Source organism: Trachinotus anak, unplaced genomic scaffold (assembly GCF_046630095.1).
Source record: "Trachinotus anak isolate AG129_WGS33_773 ecotype Australia unplaced genomic scaffold, CSIRO_AGI_Tana_v1 ptg000025l, whole genome shotgun sequence".
In the NCBI taxonomy this organism is placed as follows: domain Eukaryota; kingdom Metazoa; phylum Chordata; class Actinopteri; order Carangiformes; family Carangidae; genus Trachinotus; species Trachinotus anak.
The window spans coordinates 19,792,550-19,811,354 of record NW_027273876.1 but is presented as its reverse complement, the minus strand read 5'-3'; the positions used below and the strand labels follow the sequence as shown (position 1 = coordinate 19,811,354).

The 18,805-nt window shown below is 41.9% G+C and overlaps 1 protein-coding gene across 5 annotated transcripts in view; it reads left to right on the top strand.

The window, feature by feature from the left end:
- The window catches only part of rbfox3a (RNA binding fox-1 homolog 3a), a 563,670-nt gene that overhangs the window by 77,987 nt on the left and 466,878 nt on the right, over positions 1-18,805 (top strand). For all 5 annotated transcript variants that reach the window (XM_071463611.1, XM_071463610.1, XM_071463609.1 and 2 more), the window contains exon 2: positions 15,515-15,609. The gene's annotated coding sequence lies outside the window, so the exon portion shown is untranslated. The remainder of the gene's footprint in view (positions 1-15,514; positions 15,610-18,805) is intronic.

The following is an 18,805-nucleotide window of genomic DNA, read 5'->3' as shown; positions in this document are numbered from 1 at the left end:
CTAACGTGCCACTGGGGGTCATTCTAGGGAGAACTCCACTGTCATTGGTGCAAAAGTGCCAAATTCAGAGTGACCAACCTGTATGCTAAAGCCTCAGGTGTGACTCTGCGCCTCTGCAGCCTCAGTGGGAAACACAACTGTTGTTGCTTTTGGTTTGTTCAGAGTTGAGAGCTGCCAAAGGTCAAGTCTGCCCAACAGGGACAAAAGACTCTGCTGTGTCAGCCCGGTGTGGATGATGAGGATGGTTTGATGATTTCACATCTTCCCACAAGGTTTTAGAGCAGAGCTGATCCATTGTGTTTCTATATATTTACAATTAATATAAATAATAATAATGATAATAATAAAGATAACAATAAAAATGTTGTGAAGTAGTGGGAACATAAGGGCTCTGATGAAAAAAAATGTTTTAAACATTTGTAATGTGGGGATCGATTTATGATTTGCATATCAGCTCATAAAAAGTACGTAGCCTAGGCTGCTACAGAGTCAATAAAATGAAAATACTTACATTGGCTATACAAGTAACTCTCATTCATATGCATCACATCCACAGCTGCAACGCCACGTCAATCAAACACTGCCAGTAACACATCTACTGTAGAAAGCACCAGTGCACGTCAGTCAGCCCAGCAACAATATCCAGTTTCACTGCCCTGACATGACGAAGTGGAAACAACCGAAGGAATGTTAATGTTAGCTTAGATAAAGATGTAAATCATCTTTGACTTTAGATGTTAAGGTAATCTTGTTGTTTTGATGCTGCATACTTAGAGAAACAGAGTTCACAAGAGTTCATGAGTCCAGCTCAACCAGTCATGACTCAGGTGTAAATATGGTGCCTGTTTAACAACCTGTTGTATTAGTGTGTCGGCCTGACAGAGCCGACTGTCCAGTTATTTATCTGACTAAATGTGACCAGGGATCTCTGTGTATTCCCACAGTCTCTCACTTTAATTAAAATCTCACTCACTCCCCATGACAGGATGGTCTGGTGCGAGCCTCTTCTGTGTGTACCGGAGTGTGTGTGCATGTGTGTCTAATTAACCAGTCAGTCTCTGCTCTGTGACTGACGTGAGTTAGGCGCTCCAGAAATACTCATTTAGGAAGGTGACAGGGCTGAATGTTCTGCCGTCATCTGTGAGACACTCAAAAACACGAATCCAGAAACATTTGTTCCCTTTTTGCCTCTATGTCTCGTCTTATTTTGTCTCGTTTGACTTCAGTGAACCTCTGCACGAAGAGCCACAGTGTGTTTGTCACTTCTCCCACATCCCTTTGCAGCGGCGCTGTTCGTTATGGCAACAAACCAAATTTCAAGCGATACCATAACCTATGTGAGTATCTGTGTGTTGCAGTTGCATCCGTCCTCCCACACACACACACACACACACACACACCAACGCTGGCTGCCTAACTGGCTGTCAAAGAGTGGAGGTGAATGGAACAAAGATGTGTTGTGAGCGTGACGATCAGCTCCCCGTGCCTGACCATCTGCAGCGGGCCGGGCTCAGCGGGAGGACGGGGAAATGAGGTCAGCTCAGCTTTTGAAGCCGGCGAGCTGCAGGCAGACGAGGCACCATGCCGGGACTGGAAGCTCACATGAAAGGCAATCAACCAAAATAGCCAAATATTGTTACGACTGTAGATGTGTGTGTTGCTCAGTCTGGGGGCTGAGAAATTCAAGCAAGGATGATTTACTCTGTCCCCAACTCTGCTGTAACCTGTCATGTGGTATTCCCAATGTACAGACGCCGTCAGAAAATATATGAAGCTCCTGTGCATTAGCTCATGTGGCAATTAAACAATTACAAAGAGCAAAATGTCTTAAGAAACCTTATAAAAACAGCTTCCCTATGCATCTTGATGCAAAATGCAGCTAAATCAGGTGCTTCTCAGCTCCTCAGCCTTAGATTCATTATCTAATAGATTTGAATTGAACCAATTATCCAATGACAATTGTACACCTGGCCCAGACTGACTATAATTGTTTGCCTCATGTCTTTGTCCACATTGACTCTGATGAAGACACAGTAGAGTCTGTTTGCACAGTTAAAGGCTGTGAATTAATCGCTGTGCTCTAGTCCCCAGGAAATCCCTTAAGAAACCTCAGACATCCGACTGAGCTTCTGACAGAGCAGATGGTGAATTATGCAGAAAGAAAAAATGATGTAAAAACAAAGAAATAATAAAAAAGGGACAACTTTCTAACTTTCTTAAAAAGGTTTTTGATATTGACTGCAGAGTCCTTCTAATGCTGCATCTGTGTAACATATGTCACCCTGATGTTGTCATATTTCATGTCACTCTCAGCATCAGCCTAATAGATCAGAAGTCACTGGGCTGCAACAGCACTTAGAAGAAGTGAGGAAGACCAGAACTATTTAAATGGACTCATGGATGCATGCTGCACAGCTCTACTGTCCATGTTTGGTGGTTGGATATTCAGGGGAGATGGTGACCTCTGGTCTGTTGTGGATTTCCTCCCTGATCTTTCTGGCCTCTGACTCCGAGTCAGTGGATTGTAACCTCTTCCCGGTGGACGCTGTGACCAGTTTTGTTTTGGTATTCACAGACACTTCCCTGTTTCTTCTTCTTGTGTTCCCCACAACTGTCTCATGACAATGTCAGAAGGGGAGTCCTATCTTTAGTATCTTTAGTAACTACTGTTATAACTGATAAATCATTTTGGTTCATTTTTAAAGCAAAAATGCCAAAAAATCCCCATTAACAGTTTGTCATTTGTGAGGATTTACTGCTATTATTATATTACATATGGTACTTCCTCCGGATGCAGAAGCACTGGAGACTGAGTTGGTTGAATTTCATCCAGTCAAATCAACTTTGCCTTCAAGAGTACAGAATCTTGTCTGTGCATTTTGGATAGGGTGCTCAGAAAAGTACAGTTTGTGCTAACGATGTTTGGATCAACATACACCCGAGCTGATCCCAGCCAGGGATGCAATAAAGACACACACACACACACAAATGCAACTGACACATAAATCACTGGAGGACTGCTGTCTCAGTCAGCCTCCACAGGATCACATCTGAGGGTAGACGATGTTTTTCACATTAGTACGGCCTGAGAGATGCAAAGCAGCTCATGGTGATACTGGTAAATACAGGTACTTTGATACACTTAAATTATGGATTTAAATAAAATTAATTTGGGTTACTTTTTTGTATCATTCAGTCAGTTACTGGTTTAGTGAGGCAGTCATGGTAGTAAAACCCTTCGTGCTGATCGCCACAATTTGTGTCATGAGTCAGTCACATATAAACACACACGATACACGTCTTAGAGTCATTGTCAGTTCATCCATGGGTAAATTGCAAACAACCCAAACCCTCACAGCTGACAGAAAAAAAGCAAAAAAAAAAAAATTGGTCTATTTTTGATCTACTTTTATAGCAAGTGTGATTCGAATTTGGCAACACTTAGCTTCAGTTCTACATGCATCTCTTCAGGGTATCTCGCCTGCTAATTAGTAGAGAATAAGAGGTCATATTTATTGGGATTTACATAAGCCGTGTATTCACATAATTATCTACTTATATATATCTACTATACTACTATTTTTCTACTCATATCCCTTTGGCAAAGGGCCTCCAGGTTGGTCAGTGTAAAAATTCAAAGTATTAGAGGCTGATAATGAAGTACTTGCCAATATCTCATTGTTATGGTCCTTTAAAAATGCAAACAACTTTTCTCTTTTAAATGCACAGAAAAAAATGAATACAGATAGATGAATAACCTTTCCGTAAATCTATAGATAATAATGATCATTGAGAGTCCAGGGTAAACTGACCAACAGTCCAAACATATTTAGTTTAATGTCATATAAACCAGAGGAAGATTATGATTTTATGTATTTTTTAATTAGTCCATGTCAATTGTTTATTAATCAACTAACTTTCACATATATTATCCTAATAGATTCATATATACCATTGGATTTGATGCATACTACTACAACATGCATGCATGCTACAGTTTATTAGTCTCCTCAGTACCAATAGAAGCATCAACAAGCAGTGTTAGTAGAATAGTAGAGAGTAGTAGAATTTCCCACATTAGTGTATGTGCTGCAGAATTTAGAATATTTGGTTTTTGTCACCATGATAGAGGTACCAGGTTTTGATAGCCAGCCCCATCTGTGTGCTGCTGAGCTGAGGTTACTTCAGGTTAACGTCCCAGAGACGTTCAGCACTCAACCTGTTTCATATCCATCATATCAGACTGATGACAGACTGGACCAAATCTGATTCTTATTAAAACATCAGCCGTTTACAACAACAACCACCAGTCAACAAGTCGCTCACACACAGATGCAGTACTGTCTGTCTGTTCGCCTCTCTCCCTCTCTCTCTCTCTCTCTCTCTCTCTCTCTCTCTCTCTCTCTGCCCTCTGGCATACATGACAGCAGCAACAAGGACAAGCTGTTTTCCCTGCTGATAAATATTCCGACACGCCGCGCCTGACAGGTCGGGTCCACCAGGCAGGAATGGGGATGGACAGGCTGCGTATGTGTGTTTGGGTTTGCATGTGTGTGTGTGTGTGTGTGTGTGTGTGTGTGTGTGTGTGTGTGTGTGTGTGTGTGTGACAGCCCGATCGTCTTCATGGTGCCAGGGCCGCATTCTGAATTGGCCTGAGATGCTCCTTCCAGGCGGAGCCAAGCCGACTCTGTGTAACTAGACCTCTGTTTTTCCCACCCCCTCCATCCATCCCCTCTTCCACCCTCCCTCCTCCACCACAGAGACCCCTGCTCACACCATCCTATGCTCCCTGCCTCATCAGCTCACCCAGAGAAGGAGGAGGAGGAGGAGGGCTGGGCGCTGCCTTCTTGCCAGCCTGGAAATGCTGACATGCACAGGCTGGCATCCCCTCACTTGGAACAATCTATCTCCTCTACAGTCCTCTCTCCTCCCTCCCTCTTTCTTCTCTCTTTTCCCTCACATTTCCTTTGCTGTCTAAACTACGCATCCAGCCAAAGCAGAAAATAAAGTGGGATATTTTTAGAAAGATAAGATAAAGGGGGGATAGTGCCTCTTTTTTCACCAAACACGGGGGATTATGTTTTATTATTTATGTCTCTCCTTTCTTTCTTCCCCCTTCCAGCTCCCTTTTCTTCCCTTTTTCCGCTTTTCTCCCACTTCCCTTTGTATCGCCTTGTATCACAGGCAGTTGCCAGTTCCTGTCCCCTAATTGCTGTGGCTCTATGGATGGTTGTCCTCTTTCAAGCTAAAGAGGCTTAATACAACACAGTGGAGAGGAACGACACAATTGGTGAAGGGAAGGGAAGTGGAGGTGTGGAACCAGGTCTGAGATGTTGCAGTATATGCTGGTTGAAATCAACTGATCAGTGGGCTGCAGTAATTATGAGCGACAGACACTAGGAAAGTGGCAAGTGGCAAGTGTTGGAAAGTTAGTGGTGTAACAGGGCAGTGATACACTGGGTACCAGATGGATACACTTTAAACAAAAATCTTTACATCACTTTACATAATTAGCCGCCAATACTAACCTCTGCTTTACTGTTCCTGATTATAAATGTAATGTCATTGCAAACATCGCCAGCTTAAATGATTAGCCAGATGTGTGGTTTTCAGACTATAAAGTCAATGTGACATTTCCATGAGGAGTGGACACAGTTGAGTCTGAGAGTAATTGAGTGCTATGTGATATATGTCTTATCACATGTAGAACATATCCAGTTGGCTGAAGAGGTGCTAGTTTAACACACTGACACAAGCATTGCACAAGAGGAGCGCACAGAGTGAAAAGGTCACTTGTATAGGTCTGTTTTTTTGACAGCAGTGGATTTTTGACAAATTTCAAACTGAATTTCTGGTTTCACCGACTGTGAGTCACTCCTCATGTCAACACCACATGAAGCATTTTCTGCAGTGACACACGGCAGCCATTGTGCCTAAACAGTTAAATATGAACAGTACAATTTTACAGAATTAGACAGCTACAATTATATTATGAACAAACCATTGACAAGAAATTTAATTGAACTCAGCTGACCTGCTGTAGCCTGTCCTGAACTTAAACCTCCCACCATGGATTTAAACTGGGTGTTCACTTGAGCATAATAACACATCAAGGGAGATTTCTGCAGAGGCAACTTACACTAGGTTTAGCATCTTTGCCTCAGATGGACAACTTCTCATGGCCTTGATTTTATTCTGAAGGCTGAAGGCTCAATCATCAGCTCCACCTTCAGCCAGAGTTTTGATATCAGGGAATATTTTTTTCAGGGAAGTGATCAGAAGTCGGGAGGTAACAGAACGTGGGATTTTCCAAACCTGCAAGCACACCTGGAAGAAATCCTGTAGTCCTTCTGCACAAGAACACTGCTTCACCCCCGTGTGTAGTGGCCACAGACACACCCCGAGGCTTTAAGTCTGTAATGCGTTGTCAGCATCCGATAGCGAGACTTGTTTAACTAGATTGTTCTATCATTGTCTGTTAAAAAAATCAGCCAATGATGGAAAATATTTGTTTAACACAACCCCTGCATACATTTATTGTAAGTACAATACAATCCCTGCACTTTTGATGCAGGCTTACTGTTCTAACTGCTCAGATGTTGTCACCAGGATCTGTTGTCCCTTGGGGCTTTAACCAAACACTCTCACACACACAAAGATGCCTGCATATGCACACAGCCCACTTCATGCTGTCCATGTGCAGACCATTATGTTTCTTTGAGGCACTGAAATATATCTCTGCTGTCATAATGTGTCTGTGCATTTGTTTTTTTTGTGTGGGTGAACACGTTTGCATGCACACTTAATGCCTCCTACGCACACACACACTCACACACTTCCTGTAGTCAGTCAAGTGGGTGACTCTCATGAACACATTTTGGCGATGTCGACTGCAGCGACACTGTTGCAGTGTCGAAGCGGCGACACTTGTGTTTAGAGTCATTAGTTTAACGACGGCCGCCTCTCTCACAAAAGGTCAGCCACGATTCAGCTAGCAGCGGTTGATTTGCTGTCGACAGCGCGCAGTTTCCACGGTGAATGATGATTCCTGACTGATTCACAAGAGTGAGTCTGTGTGTGTTTGTGTCCTGTGATAAATTACAACTCTTGTGCCTGTAAGGGAGGAGCTATGTTCACTCCCCCTGCATGTTTGGATGATTTTTTTGAAGTATATAACTTACAGCTCTTGTTAAATCACAGTGGTGGAGAGGGACACAGGGAGGGATCACTCCAAAGAGTGAATAAAATAGGAGGGAAACAGGAAGGGGGGCAGGGTGGTGGGATTATTGAAAACCCTTTGTGGGTTTATTGTCTGGAGGTTGGAGGTTTTATAGATACCTACTTGTACAGCATGAGGTCAACTGTCACTCCAGGAAGTAAAAGTAACAGGATTTCTTTTGTGAGATGTTTGATTTGTTTTTCGACCATATCATTTCATATTGGTTTATATTATGGTTTGTTTGACATTGGGATAATATGCTTATTTTCTCTCTTGTCAAGAGTTAACTGAAAACATTAATACAAATATCATGCCTGTGTGAAGCATGGGCCTCATATCCTGATGCTGTTAACCTAGCTTAGCATACAGACTCAAGGCACGGGAAACTGCTTAAATAGCTCTGTTCAAAGTTCAAAATCCATCTACTAACACCTCCCTAATGAACACACTGTATCTGTGGTAAGTGTCAGAGTCTCTGTGTGAGATGCTGAAACTGGTGCACAGACAACTAGCATGCTAACCTCACAATTCACATATGATCAACAATGAACTCAACCTACGTGAATTAACATATCAGGTTCAGATGCACACAGTTCAGCACACAAGACAGATCCCTGGCAATTCAGGCAATGCACTTCAGCAACTTACTGTTAATGTCTTGAACTCAGAATAACAGACTGAAACAGAGCTCAACACAGTGCGGCTGCGCTGCGTCATCAGACAGGGAGACTTTTGTATGTTTTTCCTCTTTTTGGAATTTTCTAACATTTGCATCAGCACCATTCACTGGACTGAAGCAGGGCGTACCCTGATTTGCATGTAGAACAGGAGAGCCGACACAGATGGTTAGATTAGTGAGCTGTCTAACGGAGACACATGTATGTGTAAATGAAAGTCTTTTCATTTCAATCTGGATTTTATTTGGAAACGAGACATTTGAAATGACAGATGTAAATGTGATCCATGTCTCCCTATGCAGCACTTATGAGTGCTTGTGTGATGGTAATTTATGTATGTGTATTCCTGTAAACCTTTGTATGTTGCCTTTTCATCACTGTATATGTAGCTGTTTGCAAATATGTGTACGCCATCAGTGTGATGTAATTAAGAGCCGAGTGCAGCGGACTGTGATTCGACATTTGCTGTGAGCTCAGCTAGAGTGTGTTGAGAATTGAACCTGAATGTACAAGTTATTTGGGGATACAGCATTTTCAGCCTTGACATGCAGTCTGTGTGTGTGTGTATGTGTGTGTGTGTGTGTGTGTATGTACGTGTGTGTGTGTGTGTGTGTCTCTATGTGTAGGTAGTCGTTCCTTTGTTCCTCTGAGCCAAGGCAGTGGGGAACAGGATCTTTACTTCCGTCTCACGCCAGTGAACAGGTGTGGGGGGTCAGGCGTCTGGAGTGTATACTTGTGTGTATGTGTGTATGTGTGTGCAGAGAGTTGCTATAGAACATGTCGAGACGTGGCACTCAGTGGCATGGAACTGATTGCCCTGCCAAACCCTGACAATTACCATCCGGGCTTGGAGACATCACCACACACACACACACACACACACACACACACACACATGCTATCCAATTCCAGCCTTCAGTTTCTTTCCCTCCAGCCCAGCACCCAGTGGTGGTTGTCGTTCTCTGACCATCATGTCATGGAGCGAGATATGGAGGAGGAAGACATACTGTGCAGCTAACACTGCTACTTTTTGTCAGGCCTGTCCCCACAATGCACAGCTCTACCAAAGTGACTTATGTACAGTAATGGCATCAGACACAGAAGCTACAGGTGTTATCTGTGGGGAGGAGGAGCCTGGTCTGGCTGTTGTGCTGCTTTCACGTGCTGTCACAATGATCCGAATTGTCAGTTTAACACATGCACAACCCAACAAACACCTCTTTTTCTTTTCCTCTTGTAGTAATGTCTCGGTTGACATCATAAACCTGAACAGGATGCATAACAATTTTTAAATAATAAAGTGATATTATGTAATCTATGACCTTGATTCATCCCAAATAGTAAGTAGACTTTATTTTTAACAACACTGGACAGATTACAACCCTCTCTCCTCAAAATTCACTTTAAATACATTAAAAGTAGTATTAGCAAATATGTTTTGTAAGAAACATTACTTTTTTATAAACATGATATTAACATTGCATGTATCTGCAAAATGTTCACCATTAAAGCTGAATTAAGGGCACCTTAGAAAGCACTAGTTATATTTTCCACTCCAAAACATTTGAATGTACTATAGGTTGAATTCATGATTTTTTAATTTAGGCAGGACCTCAGAAAGAAGCATGAAGAAGAATGCTTGAATGCAGCAGTGCAACATTCAATTCAATTCAATTTTATTTGTATAGCGCCAAATCATAATATACATTATCTCAAGGCACTTTACAGGGTAAGGTATTTTGACTCCATCTTGTATTTATCTTGACCCCATCATGTTTTTGCTGGCTTTAAACCCATGTGAGGGGGTCGAGGCTGTATGAAAACCCCCAGTTCTCACATTAGTAGCTGTTCCTGTTGCTTATATGTTACATGTATATGCATGTACACACATGTGCATGTGTTCACAAGCATGAATGTTTAATTTCCTGATGCTATTTTGAGGCCACCGTCATTATCTTTGTCCTCAAGTGTAACACTCCTTTTAAATATGGTAATTCAGCCGGTTGGAGGCTCTGGCAAGGTAATTGTTAAGCTTGTTGAATTTGACAGTTTGCCGTGTTGTGTTTGTAGCAGACTCACTCTCTCTAAGTAGACACTTGACACAAAAAGCCCTACATGGCTTGTTTATTTAGCTCAGCATGTAATAAGGCTTCAGTTGTGTCTCTTTCAGACTGAAACCATTTGGCATCAACTACAAGTTGCATCTTAACATCACAAGAGACTCACTCTAGCTCTGTATTTATTGCATGGCTGAGTAGGTAGAACTCATCCCTGTCATCCCTTCATTTGTATATATTAGTGAAGTCAGGAGAAATGCTGTTAATTCCTCTCTTTGCCATTTAACAAGAAGCCAATAAAAGCTGCATGCGTGAAGGTGCATATGTGTGCTGACTCAGGCTGGACAGTTTGTTGGGTAGAGCTCTTGGCAGGTGTTTGAACTCACTATGGTTTATGTCTGGATTAGAGATTAACAAGAAGATGGTCATGAAAGCACAGCGGAAAAAAAGAGCTTGACAAAGAAGCTCAAACTTTCACACTAGCACGCACCTTCCCAATTAGTGTGCTAAGTGGGTGCAATTGTCAGATTGTCTGCTTTTGAAAAGTTGTACTGCACAGCGCCTGGATCAGTAGAAGAAAATAATGGCTACTGAGCGAATTTTCAGTGAGAGAATGTGTTGTTGTTTAGCTTGTAAAAGTCAGCAGTGTCGCCACAGACAGGAAGTTTGTGCACATTACTTGAACTGACAATGAACTGGCACTCACACCCCAATTCCACTTCCCTTAGGCTACATCCACACCACTCCATTTTAGTTTTAAAAAGCATCACTTTTGCTGTATTTACTCCTGGAATCCACACTTCTCCAGAGATTTTAGCCCCTAGAACGAAGACCTCTGGAAACACTGCTGACCTGTTTTAATTTGAAAACTCCAGCTTGGCTTTATAGTCTGGACGGACAGAAATGGAGACCTTTCAAAAACGATGATGCAGACACCGTCTTTGCTCACTGATTGGATCTTATCAGCTTTGACTGCCAGTGGTGGATGCAACATGGATAACGAATTACATGCATTGATGACCTTTGTTAGCAGCTGTTGTGAAGTTAAATTCTGCATTTTAACATCACAACTGTCTTTGTTGTTCCTTGTTTGTAGTATTTTGTGTAGCAAACCAACTGCAGTGTAGACAATCTGCTTCCTGTTTACACCAGCACATGCATACCCAGTGTACATGAATGGTCATGAGAAACAGTCGTCGGGACAAAGAAATATTGCTTTTAAAATGAAAATGTATTAGTGTGTAATGTAGCCTTAGAAAGAGCTCCACAGTGCAAGAGGACAGGCCAAACAGGGCAGTGTCCATGAAGCAGTGAAAAGATGGATATGCTGGAATGGAGATATAGAGAATCTGAACTGCACCTTTTATCAAAGACCAGCAAGCCTTGAACATCAACCACCATCAGCATGCCAGTCAGGCCTTACTGATGGGAAATGTAGATCACGAAATATAGAAAAAGAAATGATCCTGTGGAGTCTCAGAAAAAAAGGAATCGACACCTCCCTTCTCCCCTCTTTTTCTCTCCTTTCCTTATCACTGACCTGGTCCCTCCATCCTCTTCAAAAAGAGGTGCGGAGCAGGAAGAGGACTGAAGGAGGAGTTAAGTAGGAGTGGACAGGATACAGCCACGAAAGAGGAGGTGGCTTGGCGTAATAAAGAGGCAGTCAGGATGAGAGAGGGAGAGAGAAAGAGAGAAGGGCTAAAAAAAGAAAAATGTGGGGACGGTGGATGAGTAAGCCAGTCGGAGGAGGACGAAGGAGAGGAGGAGAAGACATGAGCAGTGGATCTGCAGGTTTCAGGACGCCAAGACCAAATGAACAACCAAAATAACATGCAGCGATTCTGTTTCAACATGTGAAAGACTAAGCTGTAGTTAAATGTTGAGTTGAGGCCAGGTTTATTGTCCCAGAGGAGTGAGTTTATTCTAGATAAACAAATAAAACAGTAAGACAATGGAAGACATTCAATGTGTGAAAACTTCACTTGTTTCATAAAGGCCTTGAAGCTCTTGTTGGAGCCACCAGAGCTAATACAAAGACAACAGGAGCTGCATCTGTGCCCTTTAACGTATAACATATAACATATATTATAACATAAATCATCTGTGAATGCAGCTAACTCAGGTGTCATCATGTGATTTTGGAAAACTTGGAAAAGATCAAAGAAACTCACCAAAGATCAACAAATGATGAATCTTTTTAACTGATACTTCTGTGAGTTCAATACAATTTTTTTTCTGTTCTTTTATTAGTGCAAAAACAAGAAAGTGGACATTACTGACACAACGATGAGACAAAAACAAAATATGAAAAAAACAAAAATGAAGAGAAAGAGGGGAACAGAGAGAGAGAGATACTGTGATTGAACTGGCTATAGGGTCATAGGGTGTGGTACATTGTGTATTGATTAGGGTAAACAGTCAAAAAGAGAAGCTATGATAATATCAACAATAACAACAACAGTAATGATATCAACAGTAATAATAATAATAAAAATAAGGCTGGTAAATAAATGTCAGTCATAGTGAGTGAGTGTGGATATGAGGGTCCGGGCAGAGCTGGTTCAGTGTGAGTTGAGTTTACACTTGTATGTACTGTCACCAGGAAACTCACACAGACACTGAAGAAAGCCAGAGAGGTGGCCTGTGTGAATGTTTGTGCCAAGTTTGAGAAATATCACATCCACGATAATGGGACAGACATGGGATAGAATGGGACATGATTTTCAAATACTAACGAGAACGAGTGTATTTTCATCATTTGAAAATCTAGTTTCAGTCATGTTTCACTGACATCGGATCCCTCATGTTCAGCAGTAATTAACTCTGCACTTCATATGTGGACCTCTCATCTCAGAGATGAAAGCACTGATGCGTCGGTCTGAACAGAGAAAGAGAGAAGAGTCTGTGCTCTTCCTGCTGCAGCCTCCACCGGCTGCCAAACAAATGGGTGTGATACTGCTGATGCTCGTTGAGGGAGCGTGTTGGGAGTGTGTTTGTGGTGGAGCTTATATGAAGCGTTTGGCAGCGTGTTGGTGATGGTGTGTTATTGGACTGTAGCTCCAGGCTGCAGAACTGCAGACAAATGTATAATTAAACAGCAGCAATCATGAAAGGTGTTTCCTCTTCCCTTAAGGAGGATTTTGTCTTTGTGTTCTCCTTCTCCCTCTCTGCCTTCCTCTCCCTCTATTATCTTCCAGTTTGTCCTCAGCCCCTTAAAAACTCACAGAAGCTCTCATCTAGAATTATCAAAATGTAAAACCTGAAAGTCACAGCTTCTGAATTTCAGTGTTACAACTCAATTGTGGTTTGACAGATGATTCACACTTTCTGAATACAAACAATCCTACATGCATGTCTAATTTAGAAAAAAAGTATATTATAAGTCAATCAATGGAAAATTAATTGGCAGCAATTTCCAGCTTCTCAAATATAAAGATTTGCTGTTTTTCACTTATATATGTTATTGTAACCCTGCAGGCACACAGCTGACCACCAACGTTGTGAAATGTTGATATTTGGTTAAAAGTAGGTTGTGATGTTTGGTGACCAAAATTCAACACCAGGACAAACGTCTAATGCCAATGTGTATTTTATGTAGAAGAGTGACGACAGCTGCCGTTGTTATTTTGTTGGTTTTAAGTTGTGTTGTCAGGTTACCAGAATCCAAAATCCATCTTGATGTATAAAATACCAACAATTTAGCTGTGACCAAAACCCAGCGTCACAATATCAGTATGCTAACGTTGGGTTTTGACGTCAACCTGATTTTCATTTTCCAACCATAATTTAATGACTGTCCAGCGTTAGAGTTGTTAGAGTCCAACGTAGGAGTGATCGATGTGACACTTTTATATCGTGGACGATCTTACTTTGGCATATTATTGACTTTATATAAATCGTACAGATCACGTCATTAAAAGCTGCTATATTCAGATGTTTAGTTTTAAAAGTTCAGTCGCTGGAAAGCAGCCTGTTGCTGACTGGTAAACTGCTAGCCCGCTAACTGCAGCTAGCGATGGCAGTCCTTGTTCTGTTCTTCAGCCTGGGCGAGCTTGGTGTAGGGGCACATGTACAAGTTCTCCACTTGAGAACAACAAGAACTAGCGTCACCAGCTGCAGTCCAGGACAGTGGAGTTGCAGTCCATCCTTGGGACAAAATCTGCCTCCACGCAGGGAAACACAAAGTGGGATGAGCTAGCTGGTCAGCAGTTCTGACACAGTTCGTAAACAGAAGGCAACCACATGCACAGCTAATCATGTGATCACATGAGTTTAACTGAATCTGTGGGGATCTTCACGATTCAGATGGTGAATTGTGATTCTACCCAAAACGATTGTCATATGATCTTCTGGCCAGATCGCCCACCTAGAGCCCACCGTCTTTCTGATATTACAATAACATCCAGTGCCTTTGGGTGTGAGCTGAGCTGGGCATTCTTTTCTCTTTACTCTTTGGTCCATAAGTATTTGGACAGTAACATTGTGTATAAAAATGGCTGCAATTCCTAAACGGTAAATGCAGCATGTTTGTTAAACCCCATGAATTAAAGGTGAGAGTTACACTTGAATCACATCATGAAGGTTCATTTAAAATACATTGTGTTGGTGTACAGAGGTGTACAAAATTGTGTCACTGTCCAAATACTTATGGACCTGACTATACAAACAGTAGCGTCCACTGGGAAAATGGTTTCAGACTTTTGGATTCCATTGTATTAATACACACATATGCACTGATTAGCCACAACATTACAATCAGTTATTGGTTGTAATGTTGTGGCTAATTGGTGTATACATACATACATACATATACATACAGAGCTTGAGAGAGAAATCCAGGTGTGCAAAGCTCTCAGCGTCACACCCCAGAAGACTTTAGTCAATAATCACTGCCAAAGGTGCTTCAACTAAGTCCTGAGTACAGTGTCTGAATACATGACAATAATGTTCGAGCATAATGTCAGTGTCATATTTCAGTTGATTTTTTTTTATAAGTTTGCAAAAATTCTGTTTTCGCTCTGTCCTTTTTTTTTTTGTTTTCAAGCTTAGGGAGATTTTTTTCCTTCAAAATGCAAGAAGACAAAGACGTGACTGAAACACAATTTGTTTTAGGCCATAACAACATGACAAAGTAGAATATGCACACTGTTCAGTTGACTCCCATAACTTCAGCTCTCATAAGCAGAGATTATGTCTTGTCAGCAAACACAAATACAGACCTCAGATCAGTTTGCAGAAGCCTGTTTTAATCTGTCCCTCTTCTAGATGTGCTAGATCCTCAGGGAGATGACAGCTGGAGTCACAACAGTCCAATAAACTGTGATGCTTACTTATATAGTCCGGAGCCCTGATCACAGCTAAGGCTTATGGGAAATATGCTGCTGCCATGCTGCCCTCGAGCAAGGCATGAATCCACAGCTCCTCTGGTGTCTGTGCTCAGTGACTGACAGTTGTTAATCTGGGGCGGCGTGGACCAGCGTGGGTGTTAGTTCAGCAGTGAATAAGAGGTTGAAGAAAATCCACTGAACACTGTCTTTGTGTGTTTCTTCTTTCTCCATCAGACAGAGGGACAGACGTAGAGATGCTAGCAGTCTAACACAATCTCCTCACGTCTCTTCTGCATCCCAGCCACAGAGGACCACAGCTCTTCTAACAGGTAGGCCCCGTCATCACTATTTCCACCCTTGTTACTACATTGGACTGAGTAGAATCACAACCATCCTCCAACACTCACCTGCTGACTTTACCTGCCCAACAACAGATCCATTCACACACATTAGCTCCAGTTAAGTGTCTTCCATGAGCTCCCACTTTGACCTGGAATATTCATACATAGGACATAATACTTGACACATTCCATGATTATAATAAATTATATGGGGGGCAAAGAACTTTTTTTTCCCCCCTCCAGCACTATTGTGCCTATTTGAATTATGCATGAACATTATTGTCAAGAGTATTTGTTTCTATCAGTGGATTAAAACACAGAATATATCTAGCATCATCCAACAGCGAAGATCAGTATATTAATCAATAGAGCTAATGAAAGTGAGACCTTCAGTCTCTTTTAACAGTCTGGAAATGTCTGTGTAAAACACACACACACCTCCACTCTGCCACTTCATCACATACACAAACCACAAGACTGTGTGTGATAGCAGATGTGACTTTTAGCATGAATTCAAATGATAAAACTATGTTTAAATCCACCATCCACAACAGGCAATATTGGTTCAAAATTATAGGTTGCATACACATATTTATGCAGGATCATTTGGTCACCATGGTTACACATGTATGCACCATGCATATGCATAAGTGTGGGGATTCGCCCTGATACATCACAGAGTGAAAACGAGTTAAAACAGAGGGGTGATGTCGAGGCGCCTGCACTGCTGCGTGTGGTTTTGGCAGTTTCTCATTAAAAATGTAACCACCCCACAGTAACTGTAACTACCCCCTCAGAAGATTACGGGATGCCTCACGTTGTGCTGTCTCTCCCTGTTGTCATCATGTATGACGTTTGAGATTGAGCTCAGAAAGCAGTTTTCCTGAGCTCCAGAGAGGAGAGGTTTCAGTAGGTTCATGTGGCACTGATGATGCAGGATGAGCTTAATAAACTGGTCAATGATCGAGTCAGCTGGTCGACCATATAGTTACATGTTTGTCTTGTATTATGTCTGTGTGACAAGATAAGAACTGGATAAGAACTAAATTACAAAAACAGTTTTTTTTTTTCTCCTGCACCAAATGAATGAAACTCCAGGTGTGAGGGACACCTTTGTTCTGCAGAAGATACAGCTGTTCCACTTCCAGGTCTCTACAGTCCTGTTTCATGTTTCATGCTTCAGGTTCATGAATTGCTGAGGGTTTTCATCTGCCTGAGGACATTTCTCAACAGTGCAGAGATTGTGTACTTCTACAATTGAAGCTACAATATTAAAAAAAAGGAAATCAAGATTATGTTTTATTCACAGGGTTACCACAGCAATGACTGGGAATACTCACTTCTTATCATATCTAACATATATGTTTTTACTCTTTCATTTGTTAATAGGAACTGGGGCAATAACATCAGGGTTGTGCTCAGTGGTATTAAGGTTTATTGAGTAGCATGTTGCTGTTATCAGAAAGTTGTTATTACTGTTGGATGCCAATGGAACCTTTGGTTGGTTAATAATTAATTTGGGTGTGTGTATGTGTGTGTGTGTGTGTGTGTGTGTGTGTGTGTGTGTGTGTGTGTGTCAGTGTGTGTGTGTGTGATGTTAATAGGAGTTTGATGCCTTGTTCTCTGGAGGCCTGTTTCCGTTCTCGACTCTCACAGACAGCAGCACTGGTGCACAAGAACCGGAAAACAAGAAAAACTGGGCTGGAGGCACCAGGGGGTCTGAGAGACTTTCTATACTGAAGTGTTTTTTTGTTTTTTTTTATGTGTGTGCATGTATGTGTGTGTGTGTGTGTGTGTGTGTGTTTGTGCGCACTCTCAGTGTAACTGATTTGGGTATTTAAAAGGCAGCACAGATTCTGTAGCTCTGGGGGAGAATCTTGGAAGAATTTGAACACCTCTACCACTTATTCCCTCTCTAACCTTCTCTGCTCTGCCTCATCGCTTGCTCCCCCCAGAAAAATCCCTGAACATTACTGAAAATGTGTGCAGAATATATTAACGCGCTATTCAAAAAATAACCCCATTCTCCAGACCCCTGGACAGCCACACAATTGAAATCTCTCCACTCATTGTGTTTGTCATTAGCATTTAGTGACAACTGTCCAGATGCTAGGAGTTGTTAGTGGTTAGCCACAGCCTCCAGGGGGAGATCCAGAGCTCGGGGCTCTATAGGGGGTCTGAGAGGATTATGTGCTTGGCCAGGTGCTCTTTTGTGTGGGGAGACGAGGCAGCAGAGCAACCCTCAGATCCAGGCCACAGACACAGAGACGAGCTGAAAGGATAAGCGCAGCAGTTTATCTACTGAATTGCGGGTTTAATGGAGCATATCTGCCAAAGTTTTACCTTTACTGCAAATGACCTCCAGTGTAAACTCCCACCATACTCTTCAATAACAAATTTAGTTTTTTTTTCAGTATGAAGTATGAAATTAGACTTTGCTTTGCTTGGATGTAGACTGTGTGCATAAATTAGCTTATATCATCTCATCCAATTCTGTAATCACCAACAGTGCTCAAAAAGGCAAATGCAGATCAGTGACTCAGGGTGACACACTTCACTCCTGCACTATTTGACTACATTATCAGTTTGTGCTGAATGATGAATCACTTTCTATTGAAAAACCCCAACAGCTACAGTCAGAGCTGTAGTGTGTTTTCTGAACAAGGTTTAAGGACATTGTCTGGTTACTCTGCAGTTTTGGAGCTGGTGTGTTCTAACTTGATTATGGGCGCTTCCAGTAGACATACACAAGCCACTGGGGTATCGTGTCATGTCATGCTATGTTGTGATTGGTTGGTCCTCAGATGTGGTCTTTGTAGCAGAAGTTAAATTGTCATAGTTTGAGCTCTGAATCAGTTGTATTCAGACATCTAAGACCAGTGTCCTGGACTGACGTGTAACATTTCACCACCTCTCATTTGAGGTAATCCCACATGATGGCGATGCATTAAGACCATGGCAGCATCATGCCAGACAGTCAGCGGCTGGGTTGCGGGGTAGTTGTTGAGTATGACTGATTTTAGATAGGTGAGTACTTTTAACTTTTAAACCTTCACATTTTCAAAGCTTATATTTGTCTTCTTAATAGCTATGGATGGAGACTTTAAGGAAGATTTGTCCTCTCAGTCTTTGAAGATAACATGAGTTAAAGCAGACGCAGTGAAGAATGGAGAACAGATCAATG